Genomic DNA, 12303 nt, shown 5'->3' with positions numbered 1-12303 from the left:
TCCTCCTTGCTCTCCCAGCCATTTAAGTACAGTTGGGACAATCTGGGTGTCTGTCCCTCACTTCATGAGAATGACTGAGATTCTCTGATATTTGTGGGTATGAGCTAGAGATTTCCTTTGATGGGCTTTGAAAGATAAAGTTTCCTCAAGGGATGTCCTGACTATCCCTCCCCTCTCTCCACCACCCCCCAAGTCAATATGGAGTGTTGTATAGACCTGTAGAGTATACCACGGACAAACAGACATCCTCCTAGGTTTACTTTGGTTTTGTGGATGCCCATCTGCCAATATGAACATTTAAGGTGGTGGATGTAGTTGTAGATAGCGCCCCCCTCCCCTGCCCACCCTTCTTGCTTTCCCTTCATGAAAACGTGATCTAAAGTAATAAAGCCACAAGGGAAATCCTGCCCTCTGAATAATTTATTGAAGGAGTAAGTTAGACAACAGTACAGAGTTCTCCAAAATCCAGGCTGGAGAAAGGACTCAGTGGTTGGGAACCCTTGTTGCTCTTGCAGAGGACCCAGGTTCACTTCCCACATTGACCAAGTGGCTCATAACCATCTGTAACCAGTTCTAGGTGATCTGATGCCCTCTTCTGACTTCCATGGGCACCAGGCACACACGTCATACTGAGACACATGCAGAGAAAACATTCATGCACATAACAAAATGAATAAATTAAAAAAACTTTTTAAAAGCTAACAAAAAGTTTAAACTGTATTTACTTCTAAATTTATCACAGTAAACAACTACTAGAAAATTACATGGTATTATCATATTTAAAAAAGTTAAGTAGTAGTTCTTCAAATACATGTATAAACTGAGGGTTTTGGCAGCAGTTGTATAAACTGAGGACATGACCACTCAATTCTCCAGTGATTGAGAAGAACGTTTTTATTGTAGATATGAGGGAGAGAACGGCCAGAGGCATCTATCTGGGAAAGTCCAGAGCAAGGAGAGAAAGTAGTAGATGCAATGTGGCCAGCAGATTGGAGAGCAAGAGAGGAAGAAAGAGAAGCTGAGCGAGGGAAGGCCATGAAGTGAAGAAGTTTAGGGTATATCAGGGGGCTGGGAGAGTGGAGCTGAGAAGAATCACAGGTACTGAGTGAGCCTGGAGGTCAGCATGCGCTTTGGAAGGCTAATGAGGCACCACAGATAGATTGTCCCCCCTGACAGTGGAGGAATTGCTCCTTTGGTAGAGGGGAAGGGGCCCCAGAATTTGGGGGAGCAGAGTTTTCTTTGGACCTGACAATACGTCATAACTTGAAGGCAGTTTGTTGAATTAACTTCTCTTTCATTAGGGGAAAATGTTAATACTTTTTGGAAGAAAAAAAATTTGTAATTTTTCAGTGACATTTCATGTTTGTTTTCTACAGGTCTAGATTTTTGGATGAAGAGTTTAATTTTTTATTTATAAAATTATATTGATTAGTTGAGATTGAGTACCTGATTTTTTTTTTATCTAATTGCAAATCTTTTATTAATGTGAGGCTTTTAGATTTTTATTTTTTGGGGAAAAAGAAATCTATACTTTATTTTGGTATTAAAAATAGAAATCAATAGTCCATAAAACAGAACAAAGCAAAATATTGTAGCTTCTTTATCCATGCTTTGTGTTAAAGATCTGATTTCAGCCACAAGGTCAAACACTCTTATTCTAGGGCAAAGATGTCAATTCACTGTACTATTCCAGAAGTTCTGTGTGTGTGTGTGTGTGTGTGTGTGTGTGTGTGTGTGTGTGTATGCATGTACATGCATGTGCCTATGTGTGATGTATGCATGTATGTACAGCTCACCAGCACCTTATTCCAGAACTTGGTAGCAATTTTCTGTCCTCAGTAATAATTCCTGTACTATGCTTTTGTCCTGGAGGTGATTTATAATATCAACTTTTAAAAACAATTCAATCCAGAGGTTTTACATAAAGAGAAAAGGAGCTTCTTAAGTGATCACGAGTTACACAGTGAAAGGTCTAGGAGTATTTTAATTTCTTTCCTTCTTTCTTTCCTTCCTTCCTTCCTTCCTTTCTTTTTAAAAATGATTTATTTATTTATTGTGTATATAGTGTTCCACCTGCATGCCAGAAGAGGACACCAGATCTCATTACAGATGGTTGTGAGCCGCCATGCGGTTGCTGGGAATTGAACTCAGGACCTCGGGAAGAGCAGCCAGTGCTCTTAACTTTCAAGCCATCTCTCCAGCCCCGAGTGTCTTATTTTAAACAGCTATGTTTGCATTGTTTTACATCAAGAGGCATTTTCAAGTGACTTAACCACTTTATTGTTTGTTTTTTTGAGACAGTTTTACTATGTAGTTCTGGCTGTCTTGGAGCTCTCTCTGTAGACCAGGCTGGTCTTGAACTCACAGAGATCTGCTTGCCTCTGCCTTGGGAGGAGGAATCAAAGGTGTGTGCCAGTACACCTGGCGACTTAACTATTTTAATAATGATTGACATTAACTAGTATAGTAATAAAACATGACACCTTAGCCGCTCATTTAGGTGAAAATATTTTGTAGTTCTAGCCTGGATCAGATGCAATCCAGTTTCTCATGTCGATATGGGACATAACAACACACAGATTCACCCAGCAAGGGACTTCTAGATTAGGTCCAAGAATGCCCAAATTCTATATTATGTGAGGTCTCTAAGGATCTTAAAGTCATGTTTGCATATACACTTGGAAAGTTTCATGGCCACCGTGAACAGCTATTCGAGTGAAGTATGAGAAGTCCGCCCTTCTCATGAGTTCTGCATTTTGCGGCGAGACTTTATGTGGAGAAAAACCACTGGACCCGTTGCCCATTCCTACTTCCTTCATTACTCTGAATGTGAAGTGAAGACTTGGGCAGCGATCTGCTCAGTTAACACTGCTGTGTGTCAGTATGTCGACATGTTCAAGGGATAAGGAAATGGAGTAGAAATCAGAGAGGAGGTAGTAAGAGCATGGATCCTAACCTGTTTAATTACACACTGTATTCAAGCACTCATTCAGTTGTGTGTGTGCGTGTGTGTGTACACTTGTGCATGCGTGCAGGTGCACGCAGAGGCCAGAGGCTGACATCAGGTGTCTTCTTCAATCTCTTTCTCTCTCTTATTTTTTGAGACAGGGTCTCTCACTGAACCCAGAACTTGACTTATTTAGACTGGCTGGCCAGTGCACTCAGGAATCCTCTTGTTTATGCATCCCCAGAGCTGGGGTTTTAGGTGAGGGCTGCCACGCTGCCCAGCTCTTTACAGGAGAGCTGCAGCACTTTATATTGACTGAACCACCTCTCCAGTTCCCGCCGTCCATTCACTCTTGGTTCAGTTTACAATCGAAAGCCTTTTATATGCCGGGCACTGTGTTAGGAGTTAGAGGTACAGCTGAAATTGCCATACTCCTGTGACTTGTGAAATCGCTCTGTTGTGGTTGGACACAGGAGCAATTGCAGTGTGGTCTGGCAAGTTAGAAACACAGGGGATGGAGAAACAGAGGAGCAGTCCTAAACTCAGATTCAGAGGGAGTATGGGATTCAGACCTTAAGAAAGAATGGACGGGGACCGGATGGTTGACTCAATGGTTAAGAGTGTTTATTGCTCTTGCAGAGGATCAAGGTTCAATACCCAGCACCCACATGACAGCTCATAACTATCTGTAAATCCATTCCCAGGGGATCTGACCCCATCTTCTGGCCTCCTTGGATACCAGGCATGGAAGCAGTACGCATATGCACATGTAGGCAAAACACACATACACATAAAATGAAACAAATAAGTCTTTAAATATTAAAAAAAGTTATAGAAACAATTTAGATTTTAATATTTAATTAAAAAGTGAAATAGGGGAAGCCAGGCATGGTGGTGATCACCTCTAAATCCCAGCACTCAGGTAGTAGAGGCAGGAAGATCTCTGTTAGTTCTAGTCCAACCTGATCTACATAGTGAGTTCCAGGCCAGTCAAGACTACATAGTGAGACCCTCTATCAAAAAACTGAAAAACAGAAACAAAACAAAAAGAGTGAACGAATAAAGTGTGGATACATGGCTCAGTGGTTAAGGAGTGCACCGGCTGCTTTTCCAGAGGATTCGAGTTTGATTTCTAGCATCCACATGGTGACTCAAATTCATCCATAACTCCAGTTCCAGATGACCCAGATACACTCTTCTGGCCTCTGTGCACACCAGGCATGTAATGCTCAGTCACACATGCAGGCAAACCACCCAAGAAAGAATGAACTTGGATTCTTTAGGCAGAAAGGTGGGGAAATGTCTTAGAAGACAGAATGAGGGAAGGATAAAATGAATGTTAATAGAACTCTAAAAGTCGGGTGCTTCATGTGGAATTATGGAACTGTGACAGAATCCATGAAGAAATTCATGACTCATCAGTAACTCAAAGGGGCAAGGAGGATCACAACAATAAAGCAGGGTTTTATCTGCACAGGAGAACAAGTCTCCGTCCCACCTCCTTCTCTCTCTGTGTGTGTCCATGAGTGTGGAGGCCAGAGATCAAAATCAGGTCTCTTCTTCAACTGCTCCCCACTGTATTTATTTATTTATTTTTCAGTGACCCTGGCACTCACCAGTTTAGGTAGACTGTCCAGTCAGTGAGCCTCAGAGAACCCTGCTGTCTCTACCGACCCAGCACCAGGGTTACAGGTGCACGCCACGGTCCTGGCGTTTGACATGGGCACTGGGGATTGAATTCAGGTCCTCATGCGTGTTGTCCACTAACTACTTTATGGTCTGAGCCACCTCTACCCTGAGCCAACCGCCAGCCCAGCATTTTATTCTTAAAGGTTAAAATATTGTATTTAATTTATTATTCTATGCACACGTGGAGGTCAGGACACAACTTTTGGTTGTCAGATCTCCATGGGATCTAGGAATTAAACTCAGCTCACTAAGTTTGTGCAGAAAATGTGTTCGCCAGCTGAGCCATCTTCCTGCAAATGTATCATCAAGAGAGAAGGATGGGGGAGGGGGAGGGGAAGGGAGAGGGGAAGGGAGAGGGAGAGAGAGCTGAAGTGGTGTTACTCGGTGATAAGAGCATACGAAGGGAGATTTTCATTTTTTTCTTTCTTGACTTCCTCCCACTAAAACCAGAACAACATAAGAAAGTGAAAACCAACAGGGAAATACAGACATACTCTCACAAAAGAACTATTATTTTGATCTAGATAGTGGTTAAAAAAAAAAAGACCAAGAAAACAATGCATTTTTGTTCCATTGCTGGGAACTACACGGTCCCTGGGACATGGTTGAGAGGCACGCAGGGAAGCTCATCTGCTCTCGTGGTTTCCTGCTGGTGATCAAATGTGTTATCCTCCAAGTTTCTCATGCTGCACTACGATCCCCGATCTCCGAGAAGCTCGTGTTGTAGACTATAGCTTCCTCAGAACCCAGTGCAATATTTAGTGTATCAGAAGCTGCTTATTGAAGAATGATGGCGGAGGTCTAACACACCTCCCAACATCAATGAACTGGCAATTTGAATTTTGGCGGACACAAACAGAACTTCTCACCCAGTCTCTTCTCTGCCCTCCCCTTTCTCCGCCATGGAAAACCCTCTCTCACAGTGGCCCAAACAGGTTTCCTAGGCCCTCTCCTGTGGGCCTCCACACATCTTGCAGTTTCTTTTGTTGCTCCATCAGAGATAGATGAGATGCCCCACTCCTGGGGGGCAGGAAGGACTGTGTTCCATTTGCTCATGGACTGTCTGAAACCTCATTAAATGGCATGGACTAGATACTCAGTAACTCTGACAAGGAAGGGATTCTATAAACAACTAATTATAAATGTTTGTTTGAATCAACAAGTATTTATTGAATTCTAAATTTAAGAAATTTGAACTCTGTGGCTAGAGAGATGGCTCAGGGATTGAGAGCACTGGTTGCTCTTCTAGAGGACCAGGATTCAATTCCTAGCACCCATGTGGAGTTCTAAAATTGTCTGAATTCTAGTACCAGGGGATTCAATGCCTTCTTCTGGTTTCCTTGGGTACTGTTCACAGGTGGTGCACAGACATATATGTAGGCAAAAAACACATAAAAATAAAATATAAAAAGTAAATGAATCTCTCAAAAATTTCAACTCTGTTTGTGGAATTATTTATTATCTATCTATCTATCTATCTATCTATCTATCTATCTATCTATCAATATCTATTATTTACTTACTTATCTATCATTTGTTTTATTGAGACAGGGTCCTATATACCCCAGACTTGCCTTAAATACCTGATCCTTCTACCTCCCAAGTGCTAGGATTAGAGCATGCAGTATGTGTCTATTTGGGGAATTAAAGTTTTACTGGAGATAGATGTGGTGGTATTGTGTTCCCCAAAATATTGTACACCCTAATAAACTTATCTGGAGTCAGAGACAGAACAGCCACTAGATACGAAGGCTAGAAAATGGTGGCACTCACACCTTTAATGCTAGCACTCCAGAAGTAGAAATCCCTCTGGTCTCTGTGAGTTCAAGGCCACATTAGAAATGGCCAGGCATGGTGACACACACCTTTAATCCCAGAAAGCGAGCCTTTAATCCCAGGGAGTGGTGGTAAAAAGCAAAAAGGTATATAAGGCATGAGGACTAGAAACTAGAAGCATTTGGCCTGGTTAAGCATTTGGCTGGTTAAGCATTCAGGCTTTCGAGCAGCAATTCAGCTGAGACCCACTCTGGATGAGGACTCAGAGGCCTCCAGTCTAAGGAAACAAGACCAGCTGAGAAGTTGGCCATGTGAAGTTAGCTGTGGCTTGTTCTGTCTCTTTGATCTTCCAGTGTTCACCCCAATAACTGGCCACAGGTTTGATTTTATTAATAAGAACTTTTAAGATTCCTGCTACAGATAGATAATAAGCATGTCAGACTACGTTTGATAATTGACTTCTGTCAAGCCATGCACTCCCATCTTTTCAAACTTCTGCAAAGGAGTTTGAGCATTTCTTTTGGTGCTAGTGATTAGTAGTATTCAGATCACGAGAACCCCAGTGGTGTGCAGAACTCTAGGCTTCAATCAACCCCTAACTACAAAGAATACCAAAGCTGTTTGCCCCTCCCTTCAAGACATCATGCATTGTCCTATTCTACCCAGAAAGCTTCAGCCTCTGAGAAATAAACCTCTCCAGTTCCTCTTGGAACATGAGTCATGACTGAGAACAAACTGATTTAGTGATGGTGATGGCTTATTTATTTTATGATCTGTGTGATGTCAAAGGATGCTCTATTGAAATAGCTAGGACCATGTCCCTGATAGACAACACAAATTCAGTTCTCATGATTTTCAAAGATGGGAAGTCCAAGATTAAGGCACTGACAATGGCTTGTGAGGGTCCTTGTGGTGGTTTGAATGAAAATGGCCCCATAGGTTCATAGGGAGTGGCACTATTAGGAGGTGCAGCCTTGATGGAGGACGTGTGTCACTGGGGTGGGCTTTGAGGTTTCAGATGCTCAAGCCAGGCCCAGTCTCTCTCTCTCTCTTTCTGCTGCCTTCTGATCCAGATGTAGAACTTTCAGCCACCTCTCCAGCACCATGTCTGCCTGCATACCACCATGCTTCCTGCCATGATGATAATGGACTAAACCTCTGAAACTATAAGCCAGCCCCAATGAAATATTTTCCTTTGTAAGAGTTGCTGTGGTCATGGTGTCTCTTCACAGCAATAGAAACCCTAACTAAGACAGTCAGCTTGCTCACAGGTGGGCTTTCTCTCTCTCCTTATTTGGTTGAAAGGGCAAGAAGCTCCCCCAATCTCTCTGGTAAGGATGCTAATCCCATCTGTGAGGACTCCACCCTTTTTTCAGAGTCACCTCCCGAAGGCCACACCTACCAATACCATCACTTTCAGACCGTGAACTTTGAGAGGACACAAACATTGAGACCAGAGCATGGGGAAGCCATAAGACACAAATAAACAAAGTGACTTCAGATAGTGGTAAATTCGTGAGAAAACTAAGGCGGGCCAGTAAGATAGGACCCAGGGTGATAGGGGCCAAGGGGTGGGGGAGTGCTGGGTCTACAGAACTATGTGACAACTTAATCTCAGGACCAACACTGAACTTGATGTGGCAAGGACAGCCAGTTGTCTCCCCATGGCACTGGCCTTTCTCCATAATAAAGGAATGATAAGAATAATGACTCTTAGTTTCTTCTCCACTATTTAGCTGAGTACATGGTCTCCCTAATTAAAAAATGGTATCATTCAGATTCCCTTTAAACTGGGACATTCATGGACTGGTCCAGGTTCTTCTGGCTGGATGTGGATAGGGTGGTTGGAACATCTCAGGCCATCTTGGTCCACACAAAACTGGGAATCAAGCTAGAACAGATCCACAAAACCGAAGTCTGGTTCTAGACACCGACATCTCCGGGCCAGAACAAGTGAGGGAAAACCACGTGCGTGCTGTTAAGGCCACAGGAGTTTTAAGTTCTGCGAGTTTCCCATTGGAACCATTCCTAAGCCACAAATCCATTAAGCATCCCAGGTCGGAGCCTCTTAACTCCTGACTTGCCGTCTTTCCCAAATCTACCCAGTCCTCTCGGGTTAGCTCTGGTATGCTTCCTTGCCCTTCCCTCTGCTTCTCCTCTTAAATTGGGCATTTTTTTTTTTCAAAACTTAAATAGCCAGAAGAAATGATCTACTGAGTAAATTTAAAAACCAACTTTCATTATAGAGACCATAAAATCCACAAAAGGGAGAATAAGTTATGGCCCCGCCCACAGTCCCCACGCTGTGATTGAGTAAAATGTCAGACTGTCGTTGTCTAAGGTGAATCCACTTTCTTATTTCTTCTCTTTTTTCTTCACTGTTTCCCCTTCTTCCCTCCCTTCCCTCTTTCCTCTTCTATTGTGTTTCTATTTGTTTACCTTTAAGACGCCCAGGCCCTAGTTTCTCCCCTCTGCTCTGGTGCCCCACTCTCCCTCCCTCCCTCCCTCCCTCCCTCCCTCCCTCCTTCCCTCCCTCCCTCCCTCCATTTTCAATCACCATCTTGCCCAACAGCAGCATTCATAGTTCCTTTCTGAAAAGGTTTTTTTTTTTTTTTTTTTTTTTTAAAATGTCACACAACCCTCAATCTCCACCTCAGGTAATAAAACTGGCTATCCTAGTCCTAGGCTGTGAGAAAATATAATTAATAAAAAGAATACATTGGCAGTAGCAACCAAAATTAAGTATTGGGTATTATTTTAATTAGACAACCCTTAGAAACCCTGATGATCACAATGAGTTATTTGGATAACACTGATAAGCACTGAAGTGTCAGTAGACCTTTCCCCTGGGGACAGCTTCCCACAAAGCAAGCTCGAACTGTTTGGATACCGTTTGTATTTAGGAGACAAGCCCAGGCGGGCAGCAGTGGACGTGCTGGAGTGAATACAGATTATCTGGACGTGGTGCCGGCATATCTCGCCCTGAAACAGAAATCTGGGTCAAATTCTCATAGAATTTAGTTGTTTGACATCATGGTGAGAGATAATTTTGAAACTTTGGCCCTTTGGCAGAACAGAAAGATCTATGGCCAATTAATAACACCCATTTGTGAACTTTTGGAAGCTTTTAACATTCCTGAATGTTACAAAATTATTTATCCCCCCAGGGCAAGTTGTGGGCGGTAACATGGTACACTCCATCCCTACTGCTTTCAACTGCGTCAGGACATTGAACTTCACTCTGGTTAACCAAATGTGGCAATTCTTGTGCCTTTAACATGGGGAAAGAGTCTGTGACTGCTTGCAGATTGCATCTACTTATCTAGATGGAAGGTTGGAGGCTGTGAAAGCAAGGGCATCTTGCTTCATCCTTGTATCCTAACAACCAGCTCATAGCCACGTCAACAGTCACGGAGACTCCAGGAACATTTAGAGAAACGAGTAAGTAAGCACAACAACTCTTCAGACAGACTCAGCTGCTCGGCTTCTTCCAGTTAGATTGACTTAGGAAGCTGGTCTGATGCTCCTCCTCTTTGAGTTTAGGGGCTGGAGCTTGAACTCAGGACCTTGTAGTGCCCAGGAAAGTGCTCCATTTTCAGCCTGGGGGTTTTTTGAAAGTATTTTTAATGTTCTCAGATCATAATTTTTCTTATGAAATCCACTCAGCTTTTTCCAGGAGACTAACATTTCACCTACCCTAATAGTCTTCAAATTGTATATTGTTATTTGTTTGTTCAACTGGGTTTTGACTTATGATTTTAGACTCAAGTATTTAAGTTTCCATATCACCCTTGAGACAGTCAGTAGAGCTGTTCTGGGAAAATTAAAAGAACTACTTGTTTACACCGACTTCCTGGATTAGAGGTTTTAACTGGAGGTGAGAGGGTTCAAGCCCTTTCCCATTCTAGTCTTGGGGAACCCACTCCTTAGGAAAAGTGCCTGGAAAGATAATATTGTTTTTAGCAAATCACACACTGGTGTGTGTATTTGTGAGAGGTAGGGACGGAGGTAGATAACACTCTCACTGTAGACACCCATTTCACATTTAAATATTTAGAATTTCAGTAGCCTGTGACTAGAAGAGAATTTATTACAAGAAAAATGATTACCGTGAGGTGGATTCAGGAAACTGACATGTACCTGATATTTTCCTAGTGTGAGAAATATCAAGCTGACATTACACTGTCTGCGTGATGATTACTTGGAAATGTCAGAGTGCAGGAAACGTATTCATGGGACTTCAGTGGCTCGGGATAGTGTCAATTTAAAAGACATTCATATCGACTTTTTACTTAAACATGCTAAATGAAGTATGAAAAGCAGGTTAAGGAACCAACGGAGGCAGAAAAGCAGAGCAGAAACCCACTGACCAGAAAATTTTAAGTACGATAATAGATGGCTGTATTTTCCCATCAATTCTCATGGACCCCTTGCTGACAGTTCCGGCCATCGCCTCCTAATGCCAATGACAACTGGAACCACGCTGTTCATGTTATTTCAATCATATCACACACTGAATTTGAAAAATTAAAAACAGGATGGGGGCTATTCAATTATTGTGTGAACCATCTTAACAAATATGACAAATAACCAAATTAATATTTTCCCACCACTTTTCATAGTAATGTTGGACTTCAAACTAAAATTGAATAACTGAGTGATATTGTGAATTAAAAATGTGTTCTGTTCCCTAAATCTCTCTAGCTGTTAATTATGAACCCACTGAACTTGCTTGCACTGCTATTTTGGAAGTAACTCAAAGGAATTATTTTTTTTCTTCCTTCTAATAGAAATTGGCCACATTGTAGATAATTATGTGTTTAAATAAACTTTTATCTTTCTAATTATGTGCACAGCACGGTTCCTAATTGCCTGGGGTCACTGAAATCTCGGGCATCCCCAGGGAAAGCCTTCTTGTCTATCTTGTCAGATTTCCTTTCTCTTCTTGGAAGCCAATCTCGCTTCCGTTTTCAAATTCCCCTTTTTAGCAACAGAAATGTTGGTGAGGAAAAGTAATGTGGGTCAGGTGAAATCATTCAGACTTTTTGTAGAAGTCAGTGGCAGGAGCCCACTGTGGACCCACTTACATTCTGCGATGCATTCACACAATGTTACTTCTGATACAAACCAAAGGTGTGGGACCTCCCCAAGCGAGCAAGAGGCTTCTGGGAGCTGCAGAATTTGAAACTGTTCTTTGAAAATAAAGAGACAAGTCAAACACACACAGACAGAACTCCTCACTGCAGGTAATTAAATTTGGTCACTCAAATCAGAGTTGAATCAGGATGGATTATGGATTCGGTTATCTTATCGTTATTGCGCATATTTTGGCATCTAGGTCAAGATTCAAAGATGGTGGTTCATCATGAAACTTCAGGAGTCACCGTGGTAATAGACACATTATGTTGTATGCATCGAATATCTCCCCAACCCAACCCAACCCAACCCAACCCAAAACACTGAAAAGCTAGAGTTTATGGCCTTGGACCACACCCCGCAATAGCTAACGCATCTCAGTCTTCACTATCCCTTTCAGTCCCCACTTTCTGCACCTTTGATAGGAAAGAGGTCCTGAATCCAGACCTTGTCTGCAATCCAAGGGCCCGTGACCAGGTCAGCACCCTGGAGGTTATTACCAATGTTTTTTTTCCGGAATCCCCTGACCATGAGGGTCACTAACAGCAATATGAGGGTGGAGAATTTGTGTTTTCTTTTACTCTCTAGTATAGGTGAAGCATGGTGGGTTCGCAGCCTGGGTGTTCTTGTAGAGAACTTGGGACTTTACGATCTCCCTCTGTTCTGGAAAGCAGCAAGTGGGCTGGGTGGTCCTCAGGGGCAAAAACAGGAGTGTAGGAGCGTCCCATTGGCGTTAATGAGCAGAAGGGCCTGGG

This window comes from Peromyscus eremicus, chromosome 6 (genome assembly GCF_949786415.1).
Source record: "Peromyscus eremicus chromosome 6, PerEre_H2_v1, whole genome shotgun sequence".
Classification (NCBI taxonomy): domain Eukaryota; kingdom Metazoa; phylum Chordata; class Mammalia; order Rodentia; family Cricetidae; genus Peromyscus; species Peromyscus eremicus.
The sequence above is the reverse complement of the archived record's forward strand: the minus strand, read 5'-3'. Positions refer to the sequence as shown.